Source organism: Hyperolius riggenbachi, chromosome 3 (genome assembly GCF_040937935.1).
Source record: "Hyperolius riggenbachi isolate aHypRig1 chromosome 3, aHypRig1.pri, whole genome shotgun sequence".
In the NCBI taxonomy this organism is placed as follows: Eukaryota; Metazoa; Chordata; class Amphibia; order Anura; family Hyperoliidae; genus Hyperolius; species Hyperolius riggenbachi.
Genome location: NC_090648.1, coordinates 94,266,118 through 94,280,378, shown reverse-complemented (window position 1 = coordinate 94,280,378; position 14,261 = coordinate 94,266,118).

Here is a 14,261-nt window from a genome sequence, read left to right as displayed (position 1 = left end):
CGAATTTTTGAATTCGGAGACAAAAACAGCAAGCTGTTGGCATGGTTGTCCAAGGAGAGCAATAGCTCTCCAGCCATATCAGCCATTATGAATGAATTGGGTGAAATATTAGTTGATCCTGAGGCAATCAACCAAGCCTTTGTCTCCTTTTACAAGCAACTACGTATATGCCTCTAAAACTACATTTTCTGACAATGATCTCCTCAACTACCTACACAATATTAACATCCCTAATTTCTCAGAAGAAACTACCTCTACACTAGATAAGATTATCACTATAGAAGAGGTTCAGCAGGCCATTTCTGAACTGAAACCAATCAAATCTCCTGGTCCTGATGGACTTCCTGCTGAATTTTACCATACTTACTCTAATCTATTAGCAGATAAACTGTGCGCTCTTTTTAATGATATCCTCAGGGGTAACACTCTGCCCAGTGCTGGGCCGAAATTACGCATTAGCGTAATTACGCATCGTAATTCACTACAAATGCACCGCAAGCGTTACGTGTAAGGTTACGGTAGTATGCGTAATTAATTACGCGTAGACCGTGGGTTACGTTTTTATGCGTAACAAATTACGCGTAAGACAGTAAACTCCCATTGAAATTACACAGTCTGCCGTAATCGCGTAATATTACGCTCCCGTATAATATAAAAAAGCCGCCGACTTTAAGGGTTAATAGCAAAGCCCCCTTAAGTGCTAAGAGCCTCAAATTTGGAGAATATATTAAGGAGATCAGAAGAATAAGAGGAAAATTTTTTTTTTCAAAAAGACCTTATAGTTTTTGAGAAAATCGATGTTAAAGTTTCAAAGGAAAAATATATACATTTAAAAACCCGCCGACTTTAACGGTTAATAGCAAAGCCTGCTTAAAATTTAGAAACACCAAATTCACAGGGTATATTAAGGGGATCAGTGGGAATAAGAGGAACATTTTTTTTTTCAAAAGACCTTATAGTTTTTGAGAAAATCGATTTTTAAGTTTCAAGGACAAAAATGTCTTTTTTTTTTTTTAACAAATCAATTTTTATTGTTTTGTTTGTTTTAACAATGCATAAACATAGACAAGGAGGTGAAAAAGAGAAACAGCGCCTTGATCCGGCAGCAATCTGGGCATAGTTGACAACCATTGCATATATTAATAAACAGTGTATGACAATTTGTCTTATCAACTTAAATACATACATGTAGTGCTTATATACAACAGTATTGATCATACAGTTATACCAGAGAATTATAAGTAAAATTGCATAGTGCATACTTTTAGTCTGTATACATGGTGTTCCTGTAACCAATGTCTGATTATTCAGAGTACGGAGTCAGATAACATTGTGGATCTTAGCGCGTGAAGAAGGAGGAAAAGTTAGGGAGAGGAAGAGAATGGGAAGAGAGAGAAGAGGATGAAAGAGAAAGGGGGAAGAGAGAGAGAAAAAGAGAAAGGAAAGAGATTCTCCAGCACCTCCCCCGTCCAGCCGTGGCCACTGAGCCTATTTTATTTTATTGTAGTGAGAGGCTGTCAGAAAGAAAATAAGGTTAATCATCTGGACCGGTTGGGAGGGCATCCACATTATTGTACCATGGGGCCCATATTTTATCATAGCGCTGGGGACAGTTCCTGCTCTTATAGGTTAGACGATATAATGGCAAAGTTTTAAGAACCGTTCTCTTCCAGAAGTTGAGGGAAGGGGGTTTGTCAGATTTCCATGTTCGGAGTATCTCCTTGCGTCCATAAAAGCATAGAAATTTAACTAAATACTGCGAGTACTTGTTTGCCGGAGTACCATCCAGTAATCCCAATAATACTATTCTGGGGGAGAGCATCAAATGAGTTTCAAGGATTTCATTAATAAGTGTGACAACTTCTTGCCAGAAATTGAGTATCTTGGGGCATTCCCAAAACATATGGAAATAGGTACCCTGGGTGACCCTGCATCTTGGGCAGTTGGGACTGTGCGTGTTAGAGATTTTCTTCATACGCACAGGTGTTAAATACGTTCTGTGTAGGAACTTAAATTGAATTAGTCGTTCTTTAGCAGATATAGGGGTTTTAACAAATTCTTCCAGTATTTCATCCAATCTGCCTCATCTAACCCCATAATATCCTCATTCCATCGGGCTTTACATCGAGAGATAGTATGCGTGTTATTATTCATTAGTGTAAAGTAAATGACAGAAAGTGGTTTATCAAGTTCTGCTACCATTAACGTTTTTTCCAGATTGCCAGAGACCAAGGGTGGACCACCTTGTGGAAATTGTGCATTGTATGCATGACGCAGTTGAAGGAATCTAAAAAACATTTTGTTAGGTAGATTATATATACGTTTAAGTGTATTGAATTGTAACAAACCATCATTATCTACTATGTGTTGTAATGCTTTAATACCATATCTAGTCCATAGCACTGGGTCTGGTATCCGCAGAAATGGGTCAGGGAGGGGTTATCCCAAAGAGGGGTATGAGGAGATACCTTATCTTTATCCCCAGTATATTTATTCATGTCTTTCCACACTTTAACTGTGGTTACCATAGGTGTCGTACATCTATCATCAGAGCCAGTGGAACGGAAGGGTAGTAAAGTTAACCTTTCATAAGAGCCTAACCTTGCTGCTTCCACTGCGACTGCTGCGTTATAATTGTCTTGGGAGAACCACCATCTCACAGACACAAGTACTGCCGCACAGTAGTATATATATAGATCCGGTAGAGCCAACCCCCCTTGGTCCGCCGGCAACTGGAGTGTAGTAAGACCTACTCTTGGGACCTGATCCCCCCACAGGAATCCAGAAATCAGTGAATGTAATTTCTTAAAAAAACTTTTAGGAAGAGTCACCGGGGCCTGCCTAAAGATGTATAGGAATTTAGGGAGAAAGATCATTTTAAAAATGTTAATCCTACCTATAAGAGTCAAAGGAAGTGCTTTCCAAAGGGCAATCTTAAGTTTAAGGGCATCAACTACAGGCTGGACATTGAGGAGGCTGAAATCCGTTAGATTATTGGTGATATTTATTCCAAGGTATCTAAACTGTGTGACCCAACTGAGAGCAGAAGGATAAGAAGATGTGTCAAAAGTGTCCAGTGGCATCAACACTGACTTGTCCCAATTGACCTTTAATCCTGAGAATTTACCAAAAGTATTTATAATTTCTAGTGCTTCAGAGAGAGAGGCCTCCGGATCCCCCAGGTAGAGTAGGGTATCGTCCGCGTACATGGACACCTTTTCCTCTAATGATCCCACCTGTATACCTTTAACGTTTTCAGCCTTCCTTATTAGTATTGCTAAAGGTTCGATTGCAAGGGCGAAGAGATATGGCGACAGTGGGCAGCCTTGGCGTGTGCCCCTAGACAGCGGGAATGGAAGGGAAATATTATTACCTGTTTTTATGCGGGCTATTGGTTCATGGTATAAGGCTTGGACCCAAGCAATAAAATTATCCCCTAGACCTAGCTTATTCAGCAAGTGCCATAGATACTGCCATTCCACCGAATCAAAGGCCTTCTCTGTGTCCAGGGAGGCCACTGTACGTCTACTATTCTCCTGAGGGGGAATAGAGATATTAGTAAAAAGTCTTCTTATGTTGATGTCTGTGCTACGACCCGGCATAAACCCGGTCTGGTCGCAATGAACCAATTCCGTTATGACTTTCTTAAGCCTATTTGCCAATATTTTGGCGAGTATTTTGGCATCTGCATTTAGGAGTGATATTGGTCTATAAGAACCACAGTAATTAGGGTTTTTATTCGGCTTTAGGATAACTATGATAATAGCTTCTTTAAAAGTAGGAGGCAAGTTTTTCCCTGCAAGAATATCATTGAACAGCGAGCAAAGTTTATCTGCAACTTGATTGGAATATGTATGATAGAATTCAGCTGGGAGTCCATCAGGACCTGGAGTCTTGTTTGTTTTGAGTTCGGAGATAGCCCCTTGGACTTCTTCCACACTAATAAGCACGTTTAAAGCTTTGCCGCTGTCTTCTGATAGAGAGGGAAGATCCACATCTTGGATATAAGAGGATAAGAGATCTAAATCATAGTTAGCCTTAGAGGTATACAGCGTTTTGTAAAAGGAAACAAACGTTTTGTTTATCTCCTCAGGGTCTACCAATATCTCTCCTATATCATTTATAATAGTAGGTATAGCCGGAGCAGTAGCATTATCTTTTGCCAGCCAAGCCAGTAATCGACTATTTTTATCCCCATATTCAAAAATTCGTTGTGATTGGCACAAAAGAGAATTTTTAGTCTTATCTATAAGTGCCGCCTTCCATTGTCTTAAAGCACCTTGCCAAGAGCGCCATGTTTCAGTTGTAGGGTTCTGTTTATATGTCTGTTCCCTTGCTATCATTTCTGTTTCGAGGTCATTAATATTTTTCCTAGAGTCTGCTTTGAATATCTTAACTGCAGACATATAATACCCCCTAATTACTGCTTTCCCCGCATCCCACACTATCTCACTTGAGGTGGAATGAGTATTCTGTTCCCAGTACTCAGTAATGTGTTGTTCAATTTTAGTTTGTATGCTTGGTTCTTGGATGTAATACTTAGAGATACGCCATAATGTGTCTTTAGGTGCTGTATGAGAGGTCAGGATGACCATGATAGGAGAATGGTCTGAGATTCCCAGAGGGAGAATTTCTACCGATTGCACAAGTGGAAGCATAGAGGGGGATCCGAAGGCCATATCTATTCTGGACATTGATTTATGGGCAGCAGAGTAGCAAGTATAATCAGAATGGGCTGGGTATTTCCATCGCCACAGATCCTGCAGCTGATGGGTTTCCGCCCACATGGAAAGATCCCTGTTGTCCCTAGAAGAGGAGGCAGACCTATCCCTGGAGGGGTCCAATACCATGTTAAAGTCTCCCATTAATAAGATTTTGTCGCATTGCCAGTTTGCTGCTTTAAGGGATATATTATATAGTATTTGTTTATCCGCTGGAGGTGGAAGATATAGACCCGCTAGTATATAGCTAACCCCATACAGCTGAAAATGCACTAGGACGTACCTGCCTTTATCGTCAGTAAACGTGTTCAGTATTTTTATTGGGAAGGACTTATGTATGAGTACTGACACCCCTCTTGAGTACGTAGAATACGTCGCGTGATAGTGATGAAGAACCCATGGGCGTTTAAGGGACAACATTTTATTTCCCACCAGGTGGGTCTCTAAGAGAATGCATATATGTGGATTATGTTTCTTTATATAGTTAAATATCAAGGACCTTTTAATTTTAGATCCGAGACCTCTCACGTTCCATGATAAGCATTTAAGGGTCGTCATAATTTAAGGAAAAACAGTGAAATATTGGATCATACTCACGTTTGACGAGCAGGTCGTTACCACCGGCTGAGGAGGTGCTGGAGAGAAGAAAGAAAAGGAAAGAAGAGAGGGGACAGAAAAGGTACACAAAAAAACTGCGGTAGTGCATCACAACAGAGAAACTGCACCACCACCATAAACCCAACAAACTTTTATTCCCAACCCCCCACCCTACACCATACATCAAGTGACGCTTTAGGTGTCTGCACCCTAACTATCCTAATTTAAACAGAGACACTAGTAACTATCTAACTGATAGTGTCCCTGTGAGGAAGTATGGGAGGGCCAAGAGCGGGCTCCACCGCCCAACTGCACCCATAAGCATGGGGGGTAGCAACAAGCTTGGTTTCAACCAAACACTTAAAGTTAAGTGATAGAGTATTTGGATAGAAGAAGGAACTCGTTGCCTTAGTCTGCACCAGAGAGGGTATGTATTGCATGTTAACCAGCATATTATAGTTCGGGTATAAAGGGTGTATCCCTGTAATAGGTAGGGGATGTATTAAGCCACTAAGGGGGGAGAAAAATGGGAGGGGAGGGAAATGGGGGGGGGGGGGGGAGAGGAAGTGGAGACATACGGGGAGATATTAGAGTAAGCAAGGGGTGGCCACTCATAGCGTGTTGCTTTTAATTATCTGATGCAGGGCGAAAGGAAACCCATAATTCCAGACTGATATCCTGCAGGTTATAAAACCGGACCTCCCTACTCCCCCTAAGGAGGTAACATCATGGCATGCATTAGCTAGAATCTATAATAGAAATTTAGGAAGAGGAGAGCCATAAAGTCCAGCCTCCAGAGAGTGACTGTCGCCCAGTGCATGTTTACACATCATATATAAGTCAACTCCTCCTACGTGTGTTAGTGTACACACACCAGGAACAGCTTGCATCAAATAAGAACAGCAAATCGCAGATGTTTATATCCATGACGTATACACAGTATATATATTGATAAGTGCTTAACATTTCAGTATGAAGTATAATAAGCTTACTAATGTTGGTGGAGGAAAAATACCATTGTCCGAGGGCCCCCTCTTCATATATTGGTATTAGCATTCCCATGTGCTAGTGTACGTATCCTTGTGCAATAGAGGTAGAGGAGGAGGGAGGAAGGAGGGAAAGTAGAGATGGGAAGTTCGGATCTTTTCAATGATCCGGATGATTCGAATCGGATCATTGAAGAGATCCGAATCTTTGATCCGAATCTCGGATCATTTTACTACCAGAAGCATTCGGGGGTGAAATGAACAGCAGGACAGGTCTGTGGACAGGAGAAGGGGAGGGAGTGGACACACAGAGAAGGGGAGAAGATGGACAGAGGGCAGGGAGTGGACAGAGATGGGAGGAGGGACGAGCAGAGAGCAGAAATGTTTGCACGTAATACCCACATGCTGAAGTCATATGCTTTACATATATTTCACCTATATGTTCATCTGTACACTTTGAAAGAAAAGGTCGCACAGTGAAAGAAAGCATTCCCAGAAGTGAAGTGCAGCTGTTTAGTGCCGAGTGCAGGATTATATTGCCTTTCAATCACACTGTCTGCAAAGTTACTGAGCTGTGCTGAGCCAAAAGCTTCCCATGTGTTCACTGTGCAGCACTACGGAACAGACAGCCTATAAGGAGCAGCACATTTCAGCCAGTATGTGTGCTCTACACATATCTGGCAGTGGCACCCATGTCCCCTCTCTCCCATCTACCTGTCCCTGCAAGGCTGCCTCCCTTCTAACAGAGCGATCCATCTCTGCTCTGCTTCCAAGACCCCGCTGCCCGCTGAGAGGGGGCGTGTCGCTCCTGGCCCCGCCCCTTTTGCGATCCGAATCACTCATTTTGATGATTCGGATGATCGACTCATAGAATAGATTCGGATCAAAGATCCGAATCGTTCATGATCCGGACAACACTAAGGGAAAGGAGAGGCCGGGTTGGGACAGGGAAGTAGAGGGAGGGTGAGGGAAGGAAGAGGGGCGGTGAAGAGGTTGGGGACTATGAATAGAGACTGTCAGCATACAAGAGCTGAAAGCTGCGGGAGTTTAACGCTACTGTATTAGTTATATCATTATATAGATAACAGGCTCCCTCTAGTGGGCCAGTTTTGCTATTACCGCCAAGGAGAGCTTAATGCCGATTGCTAATGAGTTGTCATGCTTGTGCAGTTGATTACACAGCCCCATAGTAGCTGCATGTTACGAAACTCCCCCCTTTACCTAGAACAGTTAACCCACAACATGTGCAAGGTTAGTTATCCCCTTCTGGGGAACTAAAGGCATATAAACCATAAAAGAGTATCTAAATACTGCTCCCACACTGAAACATGAATACAGCATCTTATCAGCTTTACACCGAAATAAAACACATTAATCATACTATAGCTTATGCGTTCTCCTTGCATATTGACCTGCCGCATATACCCGCATACTATTATATATACAGCACATCATATATTGTTGTGATCATCCCGAAGGGCTCCCCTACAGCAGTTTCGTAGCATAGGAGAGTCTGAGACCTGAGATAGTTGATTACGCAGCCAGAGCGCGGGATTAACTCCCGCCATACTAAGAGAAGTTAACTGTCAGGTGTATTGGAGTCAGCATATGTTGGATTCCAGCCAAAACAGTATAAGCTTGTACGGAGCATTTGTCCAGGATAAAACCAATAACACAAACCTCCAAATAAAGAGCAGAGTAGCTGCACAATAAACATTATAGTATTCAGCAGGCTGTATAACGAAAAAAGGGGGGGAAATCTTCAGAAGCTGTAGCTTAGGAACATTAGTCTCTGGAGCTGTCCTGCGGATTAAATCCGTAAATAAACTGTATCTGCAAACGGCATGTAACAGCGTGGTGTATAACAAGCACCACAGTTATATTATCAGAAGAAACAAAGTTCCTGTATAAAATCGGAGAGATGGAAGTAATAAGAAAAAGGAGTATACTCATCCATTCCTAGCAGGGAGTGACTCCAGCCATGTCAGCACATCCTCCGGTTTGTCAAAGAAGCGGAAAGTCTCTCCGTCCTGTACCTTGAGCTTTGCAGGGAAGAGCATAGCGTATTTAAGCTGTTTTTCTCGGAGCTTAGCTTTGGCATACTGGAACGAGCGGCGTAACTTCTGTGTCTCCATTGTATAATCCGGAAAGATCATTAGCTTCACGTGTTCATACATAAGCTCCTCTATATTTCTACTGGCTGACAGGATGGCGTCTCTGTCCTTGAAATTGAGGAGGCGGAAAATGACTGGTCTGGGCAGCGAGCCCGGGGGGCCCCGACGAGCAGGGATCCTGTGGGCGCGCTCTATGACAAAGAAGGAGGAAAGCGTGTCTGCAGGGAGTAGTTTTTTTTAGAAGGTCTTCCATGAAACCAAGAGCATCGTCCCCTTCTGCACCTTCAGGTAAGCCGATGAGGCGGAGGTTGTTGCGCCTGTTCCTGTTTTCGGCATCAACTGCCCTATTTTCAAGTATCGTGAGTCTCTTCTGTATGGGGGGAAGAGCCGCTCCATGCAGATGCACACGGTCCTCAACATCTGATGTACGGCGCTCCAGCTCCGTTATCTTCTCCTTTATGTTTGCAAAGTCCTGCCGCAGCAAGGTAACCTTGCTCTCAATATGATCAATTTTGATCAGCAGAGTGGATTGGCAAGTGCGGATAGCTTCTAGCAGCTCCGCCGAGCTGGGCAATGATGGCGCCTGTTCCACGTGGAGTTCTCCCTCATCTGCCACCGGGAGTTGTTTAGCTCGTGCTGGGGTTTTGGGAGGCGCTGATGTTGCCGGAGGGGATTCAGCAGGAGCCTCACCGTCACCTTTCTCTTTTTGTTGCTTTTTTGTACCCCCCATTCTCTCGTATGGAGCGTATCTGCGTGGCGAGCGCTGAGGGCGGGAAGGTCCACAGAAGTCTTCGGCTGACAAGAGAGAATCGTCCAGTATAAGGGAACTAGAAGGCGGAGAGTCCGGCCAGGAATCCAGGGTGAACCGCAGTGTCAGTGCTGACAAATCGACGTGTTTGGTAGAAGGATCAGCTCGTTAGTGTTGAGGATGGACACTGATAGAGTCAGTTGGGCGGCGGAGCTCCAGCTAACCCGTCCGCTCAGTCTGCCATCTTGGCCACACAAAAATGTCTTTTAAATGCGTAAAATGTCAGTTTTTTTTTGCACAGGTAACAATAGTGTTTTATTTTCATAGATTCCCCCAAGTGGGAAGAGTTTTACTTACTTCGTTCTGAGTGTGGGAAATATTGAAAAAAAAACGACGTATTGTCCCCCCTCCCAGACCTCTTTAACCCCTTGTCCCCCATGCAGACTGGGATAGCCAGAATGCGGAGCACCGGCCGCGTGGGGCTCCGCACCCTGACTATACCAGCCCGCATGGTCCATGGATTGGGGGGTCTCGGAAGGGGAGGGGCAGCCAAGCTTTCCCCTCCCCCTCCGAGCCCTTGTCCAATCCAAGGACAAGGGGCTCTTCTCCACCTCCGATGGGCGGTGGAGGTGACGGACGCGATTTCCTGGGGGCGGGGTTCATGGTGGCATCTGGGAGTCCCCTTTAAAAAGGGGTCCCCCAGATGCCCACCCCCCCTCCCAGGAGAAATGAGTATAGAGGTACTTGTACCCCTTACCCATTTCCTTTAAGAGTTAAAAGTAAATAAACACACAAACACGTGGAAAAGGTATTTTAATTGAACAAAAAACATAACCACGAAAAAAGTCCTTTAATATTCTTAATTAACCATTAATACTTACCTGTCCCTTTAAAAGCCAGTTCCCACGCAATATCCTCGGAAATATACTAATCAGTTACAATGTAACAAAGTTATTACAATGTAACAACTTTGTTACTTTGTAACACCACCGCACCCGACGTCACTCGCCGCTCACCCGTCGGCCGCCGCATACACGCTAAGTCCCCGCCGGCTCCCGCCGTCCACTCCGCCCACACCTGTCACCCATATACATGCTGGCACCCATGGGTGCCAGCATGTATATAGGTGACATGTGGGAGAGGCGGGGAGGGCAGCGGAGCCAGCGGGGACTTAGCGTCCCTTCACCCGACAGAGCTCTGAGCTATAGCTCAGAGCTCTCGAAAGCATCTTTGTATTTGGGCTCCAAGGAGCCCCATTGGTCCTTAGCAGACCAATGGGGTTCCTTCTGATTTGAAGGAACCCCATTGGTCTGCTAAGGACCAATGGGGCTCCTTGGAGCCCAAATACAAAGATGCTTTCGAGAGCTCTGAGCTATAGCTCAGAGCTCTGTCGGGTGAAGGGACGCTAAGTCCCCGCCGGCTCCGCTGCCCTCCCCGCCTCTCCCACATGTCACCTATATACATGCTGGCACCCATGGGTGCCAGCATGTATATGGGTGACAGGTGTGGGCGGAGTGGACGGCGGGAGCCGGCGGGGACTTAGCGTGTATGCGGCGGCCGGCGGGTGAGCGGCGAGTGACGTCGGGTGCGGTGGTGTTACAAAGTAACAAAGTTGTTACATTGTAATAACTTTGTTACATTGTAACTGGTTAGTATATTTCCGAGGATATTGCGTGGGAACTGGCTTTTAAAGGGACAGGTAAGTATTAATGGTTAATTAAGAATATTAAAGGACTTTTTTCGTGGTTATGTTTTTTGTTCAATTAAAATACTTTTTCTATGTGTTTGTGTGTTTATTTACTTTCAACTCTTAAAGGAAATGGGTAAGGGGTACAAGTACCTCTATACTCATTTCTCCTGGGAGGGGGGGTGGGCATCTGGGGGACCCCTTTTTAAAGGGGACTCCCAGATGCCACCATGAACCCCGCCCCCAGGAAATCGCGGCCGTCACCTCCACCGCCCATCGGAGGTGGAGAAGAGCCCCTTGTCCTTGGATTGGACAAGGGCTCGGAGGGGGAGGGGAAAGCTTGGCTGCCCCTCCCCTTCCGAGACCCCCCAATCCATGGACCATGCGGGCTGGTATAGTCAGGGACCATGCGGGCTGGTATAGTCAGGGTGCGGAGCCCCACGCGGCCGGTGCTCCGCATTCTGGCTATCCCAGTCTGCATGGGGGACAAGGGGTTAAAGAGGTCTGGGAGGGGGGACCCCACGTGTTTTTTTTTTCAATATTTCCCACACTCAGAACGAAGTAAGTAAAACTCTTCCCACTTGGGGGAATCTATGAAAATAAAACACTATTGTTACCTGTGCAAAAAAACTGACATTTTCCGCATTTAAAAGACATTTTTGCCCTTGAAACTTTAACATCGATTTTCTCAAAAACTATAAGGTCTTTTTGAAAAAAAAATTTTTCCTCTTATTCCCACTGATCCCCTTAATATACCCTGTGAATTTGGTGTTTCTAAATTTTAAGCAGGCTTTGCTATTAACCGTTAAAGTCGGCGGGTTTTTAAATGTATATATTTTTCCTTTGAAACTTTAACATCGATTTTCTCAAAAACTATAAGGTCTTTTTGAAAAAAAATTTCCTCTTATTCCTTCTGATCTCCTTAATACATTCTCCAAATTTGAGGCTCTTAGCACTTAAGGGGGCTTTGCTATTAACCCTTAAAGTCGGCGGCTACCTAACATTGATCCATGCATCAACTTTTCCACTTGGCAGCATGACCTTACGCATTAATTGCTAGTAGGAATTTACGCGTAAGCCTATAACGTAACAACCTGAATTACGGTATTCTTACGCGTAATTGCGTAAGGGCAATGCATAATTACAGACATGTACCGAAATTGATTGTCTATGCCGTAAGCGTAATTTCGTAATGCGTAATAGCGTAAAATTACGCGTAATGATCCGTAAGCGTAGCTTTTTCCATTACGACCAGCACTGACTCTGCCTAATACGTTTAATGAAGCAATCATTATAGTGCTTCTAAAACCCAACAAAGATCCTAATCAGTGTGGCTCCTACCGCCCAATATCGCTACTTAACTCCGATGCAAAAATCCTCGCAAAAATTCTAGCTAATAGGTTAAAACTGGTTATTACTGATGTAATTCATTGTGATCAAACTGGATCCATGCCGGGGCGCAGTACCGATATTAATATACGTAGACTCCTTACCAATATTTCCCTACCACTACAGGATGGAGGTAGGCGTACTGTTGCCTCCTTAGATACAGAAAAAGCTTTTGACTCTGTAGAGTGGGCATATCTCTGGCAAGTAATGCATATATATGGGTTTGGAATAAATTTCATCTCATGGGTCAAAGCTTTATACCGCTCCCCAATAGCTAGAATAAAAACTGGCAATAATATTTCTCATCCTTTTTCAATGTCCAGAGGTACGCGCCAAGGATGTCCACTATCGCCTTATCTTTTCGCATTAGCTATAGAACCATTGGCAATTATGGTGAGAGAATCAGCAGATGTTGTGGGCATACAGGTCGGATCTCTTACTGAAAAGGTCTCGATGTACGCAGACGACACCTTGTTATACCTGGGAGACCCGGAAACCTCTTTGCAGTCAGCTCTCAGCATAATAAATGAATTTGGTAGGTACTCAAGCCTTAAAATCAATTGGGGGAAATCGGTCTTAATACCACTGGATAACTTTGATGTTAGTCTATATCCCAATCCATTGCAATGGGTTAAACAATTTAAATATTTGGGGATTCAAATTACTACGCAGTTAACGGATTTTCATAAACTTAATATACAACCAGTAGTTGATAAATTTCAACAAAATGCCTTAAAGGGAAGGTTCAGGGTGGCTCTTAAAAAAATAAAAATGCCCATCCACTTACCTGGGGCTTCCTCCAGCCGTGGGCAGCCAGGACGTGCCCTCGGCGCCGCTCCGCAGGCTCCCGGTCCCCTCCGGTGGCCGACCCGACCTGGCCAGGCCGGCTGCCAGGTCGGGCTCTTCTGCGTTTCAAAATGCGCCTCACGGGGGCGCGCTGAGGTCATCGGACGTCCTCCGGGCTGTACTGCGCAGGCGCAGAACTACTGCGCCTGCGCAGTACAGCCCGGAGGACGTCCGATGACCTCAGCGCGCCCCCGTGAGGCGCATTTTGAAACGCAGAAGAGCCCGACCTGGCAGCCGGCCTGGCCAGGTCGGGTCGGCCACCGGAGGGGACCGGGAGCCTGCGGAGCGGCGCCGAGGGCACGTCCTGGCTGCCCACGGCTGGAGGAAGCCCCAAGTAAGTGGATGGGCATTTTTATTTTTTTAAGAGCCACCCTGAACCTTCCCTTTAATATGGAAAGCTCTTCCTCTCTCGTTAATTGGCAGAATTAATATATTCAAGATGATATTCTTACCTAAATTTCTGTATATTTTTCGCCAGACGCCTATACTCATCCCCAAAACCTTCTTTAATAAATTACATTCCTTAATCTCTAGCTTTATATGGGGGGGTAGTGTACCAAAGGTATCCCTTGCCACTTTACAGCTCCCAGCAGATCAAGGTGGCCTAGCTCTCCCCAATATGTATCTCTATTACTGTGCTGCTGTTTTAGTTACTATAAGATGGTGGTTCTCGCAAGATAAGTATAATGCTGCGGTTTCGGTGGAGGCAGCCATATTGGGTTCTTATGAGAGGCTCACTTTGCTGGCTTTCAGAGGCACCAGGGGGGATTTTAGATGTACAAGCCTCATGTTCACTACAACTAAAGTATGGAAAGACATGCTCACTCATACCGGGAACGCAGATAAACTCTCTCCTCATACACCACTTTGGGACAATCCTTATCTGCTTCACTTCTCACAAATACCAGACCCCGGTCTATGGGCCCGTCAGGGCATAAAAGCCATACAGCATATTACAGGGAATGCAGGATTACTATCTTTTAATGCTCTCAAAAATACTTTTGATTTGCCCAATAAAATGTTTTTCAGATATATACAAATCAGGCACGCTTACAATGCCCAATTTAAAGATGGCAGTCCAACACTGGTTTCTTGCGACTTAGAACAAACACTAATGGTGGATGGTCTAGAAAAACCTCTCTCGGTAATATACTTTGCCCTCATGAACAGTAC